This window comes from Hipposideros armiger, unplaced genomic scaffold, assembly GCF_001890085.2.
Source record: "Hipposideros armiger isolate ML-2016 unplaced genomic scaffold, ASM189008v1 scaffold_529, whole genome shotgun sequence".
NCBI classification, from domain to species: Eukaryota; Metazoa; Chordata; class Mammalia; order Chiroptera; family Hipposideridae; genus Hipposideros; species Hipposideros armiger.
Genome location: NW_017731879.1, coordinates 828,253 through 835,553, shown reverse-complemented (window position 1 = coordinate 835,553; position 7,301 = coordinate 828,253). Strand labels below are relative to the sequence as shown.

The window sequence follows — 7,301 nt, the reverse complement described above, 5'->3', positions numbered from 1 at the left end:
AGGCCTTCTTCTCTCTCAGGAGGTCAGAGAGTGGGGCCAAAAATTCCAGCCGTCTAATCACATGGTGGTTCCTCTGTCGATTAGCCTCATCCTAAAGCTGTCTAGGGACCCTTTACTAAGTTACTAAGTAAACTAAAGTTTACTTTAGTTTAGGAAGTTACTAAGAGTAACTTCATTAGCACAAACTCAGGTACTGTAAAAAAGGACTCATTACGAATAACAAAAACAACTCCGATATTCAGGAGATGCCAAGGGTTTTATTAGGAGCTCTGTGCCAGGAACTAAGGACAGAGGCCAAATAAATGTTTTCATCATAACAAACCCCCCCTAGTTGTTTTCTCTAACCCTTCTCCCACGTTCTGTTCAGATGAATCATCTGGGTGAAATTTGTTTCTTTCTCATGTACCTGCAACTTCTTGACAGACACAATGGCCATCCTCAGTACCTATATGCATGTACCATCATCACAACAGTCACAACTGCATTGCAACATCCCGTGTGCCTGCTTGTGTTCTTCTCCAGATTGTAGATTCCTTGAAGCAGGAACATGTCCTATACACCACTGTATCCCCACCATTCTAGCCCAACATCTGGGCCATAGTGGTTGTCGATCATTTTTTTTTTAAACAAATTCATTCAGCATCTCATATGGGAGAGACTACACTAGGTATTGGGCACACAAAGTCACTGCTAGCTAGGACCTGACACTCCAGTGGGCTTGGATTCCATCCTGGAGTAGACAGAAGGACCTCCCAGGGTGATATGCATTTCTACCACATTCTGGACATGCCTCAAGTAGCACAGGTTTCCTCACAGACACTGAGATACCCTGTGGCACTGACAGCTCTGCTGTGGCTCTCAGGCTGGGAACACTATGCTGCTCTGCCCTTCATGTTCCAGGGACCTCCTTGGTCTGTCTTCTAGGAGCTGGGTAATGATGGTTTATTTGATTCTGCACATTTTTCTCTGCCTGAGAGGCAAGGGTGTAGAGGTTAAGAGCTCCAACCCTGCCTGGTTCAAGTCACTTAACTCAGTGTATTTGCCTCAGTTTCTGCATCTATAAAATGGGTATTATAATAATACTTACCTCTTAGAATTGATTTGAGGATTAAATGAGCACTTAGAGCATGCTGTAAGTACACAACAAATGTAATCTGCAATTAGCATTTCTCTTTTATAATCTTACTTTCATGGGGAAAATGAAACATATCCACATATGCATAAAGGAATGTTGGAGAGACATACCAGACACTACTAAATAAAAAGTGGGAGAATGACTTTTTTTTATATGTCTGATCTTATTTATTTGTTACTCTTAGAAAAATCTCATTTTTGACTGGACTCGGATATAGAGATAGAAGCTCTCAGACAGTACAGCCTATGCCTCTTGGCCATCTGTTCCTGGTGTTTTCCTTTAGCCTCCTTCATTCTCTTGACCAAAAGTTTAGCATATTCTGTGGCCTCTTCCTTATTTTTCTTAGTCTGCTGCTTCTTCAGAGCAATATGCTGATGTGTGTGTTGCAAGACACGTGAAGTAACAAGACGCTGAATCTTGGGTGCTTTGGTCCTACGTCTCTGACCTTTGTCTAGGGGCTTTCTCACAACATGTTGGTGGACATCATCTTCTTCAGAGAGACTAAAAAGTCTGCGGATTCTGCTAGCTCTTTTGGGCCCCAGGTGACCAGGCACAGTAGTATCAGTGAGACCAGGAATATCTTTCTCTTTTTTTACAGTGACCAACTTGAGAACACTCAATTTGGCATCCACAATGCAACCCCGAACAGACTTGTGCTTTCTTTCTCCAGTCCTGCTTGGCCTGTAACAGGAATGCCCCTTACTCAGGAGCAGGTGGATGCGGCCATGGGTCAAGACACCCGGCTTTGTGGGGAAACTTTGTTTGTTGTTCCCAGCACTGATTCAAACCGCATAACCTTTCCATTCTTCACCCAGAGCGTCACCAGCAACTTCTATGGCCATACGCTTCTCATAAAACATATGAAGTTTGCATTTATTGTCCACTTCAATGAGTTTCTGGCAGCCAGTGGCTGGGAAAGAGATGTTCAGCTTTATCCTGAAGTAGCCCACTGCCTCCAAGGTGCCATGAAAAAGATGAGAATGACTTTTTAATGTATATATTTTTAAACCATTTTTTCACTTGTCTATAGTTTTAATTATGTATATTTATTTAGAAAACATTTTTCCATTATATCTGACAGACTTCAAAGTCTCTCCTCTTTGTATATCTATGTTAACTGAAGCTAAGCGCATGTGTGTGCACACACACATACACACACACACAGTTTTACACACCTCTATCTCTGTCCCACCTCACTACATGTGGATCACAATCAACATTTCCAGCGGCTTGTCTTGGAACCTCTCTGCTCATCTGGGTTGAGCCAGAAAATGAGCATTTGAATGAATGGCCGGGGTAGAAACATCCCATTAGCAAGCTCCTATTTATGTGAACTTGTACTTCCATCAGCCATGGCAATGAAAAACAAATATCAAGGCAGGGGCTGGATTTTAAATGATTTGAATATACTGTAGCACATTAATTCCATAGAGGCTTTCAAACCAGATTGATCAGGCATTTGAAAATCATTTATCTAAATGGGTCTCTGAAATGTACCAGGACATTAAAAATGACAGTGAATTATGCTTACTTCATATTTTACATTAAAAAATAGGAACATCATAATTCCTATTCCGGGTAGGGGCATTTTTCTAATTCCATAATTAGTTCTGCAAGCAACAAATACAACATCTAATTCCACTCTTTCGAATAGCCACCTCTTTTTTTAAAAAGCCAGTTAATATATGCATCTGCAAACACAAAGACTAAAATAAATCAAGTGGTGCCTGCTTTGGTACCCTTAGGTGATGCAATATGGGAGAAAGGAACAAGAAAAGGAAGACATCACTGACATCTCTGGCTCTGGGAGCTTGCCAACACCCCTCCTTGTTCATCTTGAGTCATCCTGCACACAACTTCAACAGTGCAAGAAATTGTGTGCCCAGCTTTGGCAACATGGAGATTAATAAGAGGTGCCCCTGGCCCTCAAGGAGTTCACTGTCTAGTGAGACAGGCAAAGTAGAATCATGTAATTATAACACCTCATGGGAAGTGCTAAATGACAAAATGAAAAAGTGCTATTAGAGCATATAGAAGTGAGAGGCATGTAAACACAGGTAAGCCTGCTTGTAACTATTTACAGGTTTGTTAATTATCTTACATATTTGTCTTGTCTGAGGTGATGTGTGGTGGTCTCCTATTCATTTGCTTTGTAATGCAAGGTATGCTGCTCTAGGCAAGTAACCTAGCAATGCTTCCTTAGCAATGTTTCATGTGTGTGTGTAGAAATCCACACATGAAATGTTCACTTAGTGTAAGGAACTATGCTCATTTCTATGAATACTGAGAATTGACAGGATGGTAGTTTTTGGTTTAATCTTTAGGTAGTGCTTCCTGCCTTCTGACACTGTGATTCTGAATGCTTGAACAACATATCCCCATACTGGAGAATGGCAGTAGGGTTACTGAAAGCTTAGAAAACTGAAAAACAAGAGCCCAGTGACTGACCCCCAGAACCCCAGGTAGTCTTGAGCTATGTCCCTCTTCCTATGCCCAAGGCAGACCCCACCACCTATCAAGCCATGCTGAGACTGAACACAGCTCAGAGTCCTTTGCAACACAATATCTGTTATCCTTGATCTCCATTCTAAAACAATAACCAACAAAGAAGATGCTACTCCCCCCACACTTCCTAGCAGGCAAGAGGTCAGTATGAAGGGTGTATACCCAGGGATGAGGATGGAGCTGTGCTTTGGTTGTTTAACTGTTAGACCACGTAGGGGGTCTGGAAGGTTATAACAAGGAATTCCTTCAGTGTGCAGGGCACTAAAATGCCTTCCCCTCCATGACTGGATTTAGCTCTTTGTACCACCCCGAGGAAAGGTTATGTCCCTCCTCCCCCATGACAATACTAAGACCCATAGTGGTTAAATGGCTTCCCAAGGAGGAAGGGCTATGATGGGAGCAAAAGTTGACTTGACTGAGGTCTAGTGCTCATTCCATGATATCACAGCCACCTAAAAAGAGGGCCATGGGACAGATGCTATTATGAACTGAATTGTGGAATACATTTTATCTATTGAAGTCCTAACCCCCAATGTGGCTGCATTTGGAGATGGAATCTTTAAGGAGGTAATTAAGGTTAAATGAGGTCATGAGAGTGGGACCCTAATCCGCTACAACTGGTATTTTTATAAGAAGAGGAAGAGACACCAGAGATGTCTCTTTCTCTTTCTGTCCACGTGTGCACAGAGAAGAGGCCATGTGAGGAAGCAGCAGGAAATTGGCCGTTGGCAAGCCAGGAAAGAGCTCTTACTAGGAACTGAATTTGCCAGCACCTTGATCTAGGACTTCTAGCCTCCAGAACTGTGAACAAATAAATTTCTATTGTTTAAACCATATAATCTGTGGTATTTTGTTATGGCAGCCTGAGTGGACTAATATTGATTTTGGTGCCAAGAAGTGAGATGCTACTGTAACAAATTCGTAAAAATGTGGCAGTGGCTTTGGAACTGGGTAATGAGTAGAGAGTGGAAGAGATTTGCGGCGCATGCTAGGAAAAGCCTAGACTGCTTTAAAGTGACTACTGGTGGATACATGGTGATTCTGATGAGGAATCAGGAAGAAAAGAGGAGAGCTGGAGAGAAAGTCTTGTTTCAGAGGCTACCTACATTATCAGGAACAGAATGTCAATAGAAATATGGATATAAAAGGCCATTTTTATGAAGTCTCAGACAGAAATGAAAAACATGTTATTGGAAACTGGAGGAAAGGCAATCCTTATTATAAACTAGCAAAAGAACTTGGCTAAACTGTGTTCTAGTGTTTTGTGGAAGATAAAACTTGCAAGTATAAAATTGGATGTTTAGCTGAGATTTCTAAGCAAAATGTATAAGAAGTGACTTGGTTTGCATATGGTAAAATACAAGAGGAGAGAGAGAAATTGAAAACAAGAACTCAAACACATATTTGCGCCCTCATGTTCATAGCAGCACTATTCACAGTTGCCAAAAGGGGGAAGCAATCTAAGTGTCCACCCATAGATGATAGATAAACATAATGTGGTCTATACTTACAATGGAATGTTATTTAGTTTTAACAAGGAAGGAAATTCTGACACATGCTACAACATGGATAAAACTTGAGGACATTATTATACTCAGTGAACTAAACTAGCCACAAAAGGACAAATACTGGATGATTCCACTTATACTTGTATGAGGTTCCTAGAGTTGTCACATTCGTAGAGGCAGAAAGTAGAATGGCAAGTGCCAGGGACTAGGGGGAGGAGGAACGGGAGTTGTTTAATAGGTACAGAGTTTTACTTTAGGAAGATGAGAAAGTTCTGTGGATGGATGATGGTGATGGTTACACAACAATGTGAATGTACTTAATGCCACTAAATGGTACACTAAATGTAGTTAAAAGGGTAGATTTTATGTTATGTATATCTTACCACAATTTAAAAAAACTAATAAAAATATTTTTTAAAAAAAAGAAAGAGAAAAGCTCTCCAGCTAATTTTTATGCCACTAAAATTTTCCCTGAACATTTTACCTCTCTTACCTCCCACTCTCGTTTTTTGCTCTTTGCATCCAGTCTGTTACAGCATCCTGTCATTCTTACCTTGGAGTTGTCCTTTCTTTCCCATTCCCATCCTGCTGCCCCAGTCCATGCCTGCAGCACCTTGTGCCTGCCGCATGCCTCCCTGGTTGGTGTCCCTGCAGCCTCTGGTCTGTTTCCTGTCCAGCCTGCTGAACAAGTTGATCTCTCTGAATTAGCCACATCGAGGCTTTCTGTGTCCCCTGGCATCTATCCCCATGCCAGCTAGTTAACCCTGTTGACCAGTAGTCCCAGCACATTCCCTCGGTCCAGGCAGGACAGCATCCTTGTGGTGCTCTGAGAAATCATGCCCTGCCCCGCTCTGCACCTTTGCTCCCACAATCACCCTCACACCATGCTTCCCCCTTTCTGTGCCCCATTTATGTGCTCAAGTCCCAACCCCACCTTCTCCACCTACTCCTGTCCTCAGTCATCTTCCCACCCCTCAACTGCTGTTATCTTCAGCACCCATGTTGCACAATGAAGCACCTAGCTGCTGTCCTCAGCATCCCTCCTGCCTTCCCTGGTAAGGCAGAAACTGCTTCCTGGTATGGACCACTCTGCGTTTCTTTTGACTGAGCAGAGGTCCCAAACTCCCGGGAGGCATTTAACAGCTACTAGTTGATTGATATGAATAGATTTCAACTTAGGCAGCTAAGCTGAGCAAACACCAGATTACTAAGCAGCTTCCAAAATATCAGCTGTGTTATTTTAAATCTACGATATTTAGGATGTGCAGTACTGGCCCAATGGTGCCTGTCAGTGACAAAAATCGCTGGGTCTTCTCATTTGGAAAAGGGCAACTTTCAGGATCACTTGAGGGCAAGGCTGGGAGCATCAGGACAGGACTGCATGGGAAGCATGTGTGAGACAGAGGAGATGTCGACCAGAACACCTCAGTCATCTTCTGAAGAAACACTACTCTATAGAAAGACAGCTTGGATTCCTGACTCACAGAGCTCAGTGGTGGGTTGGAAAGTAGTAGGTGGCTGGGCTGCTGAAGCCCAATATATCTCAGGGCAAGAGTGAAGTTCAAGGTCAAAGATGCCTTACCCTCTGTATGTCTTATGGCCACCACCTCTCACCTGTCCCATCCTCCCTCCTGCTAAAGCTGGATCAACCTGGGCAAATGAAGCAATCTGAAAAATCACGGGGCATGCCTTTGGGTAGTGAGGACTTGACTTTCGAATACTCCATGACCTGATGCTCACTCGCCAAATACTTGCTGAGCTCTTCTCTGTGCTTGGCATGGGGGTAGAGCAGTGAACAAACACTACAGACACCCTGTCCTCCTTATATCTAGTCTGTCATGCCTGTGATGTTGCCATGTGCCAGGCATCCTGCTTGACACTGGAAAGTCTTTGATGAAGACAGCACAGGCTTTACAGGAAGGAACTTATAGTCAGGAGGGAAACGGTCATCAGCAAGCAATTACTATACAATGTGTGATGCGCATTCTAAATAGTACAGTATTTAGGACTTAGTGCTCACATGTCATCATCCTCTTGCACAAAGAGAAAAGTAAAACTTCAATAGGGGCACATTTCATTTTTGTTTTGTTTTTCAAATTCTATGTGATTAAAGAAACCACTCTTCTTTATAGTATCACTGAAATGCCTTTCTC

General features: G+C 42.6%; 1 pseudogene; it reads right to left on the bottom strand.

Annotated features, from left to right (window-relative positions):
- Nucleotides 1-1,326: 1,326 nt before the first annotated feature.
- LOC109396585 (40S ribosomal protein S6 pseudogene) lies at nt 1,327-5,777 on the bottom strand (annotated as a pseudogene).
- Nucleotides 5,778-7,301: the final 1,524 nt, after the last annotated feature.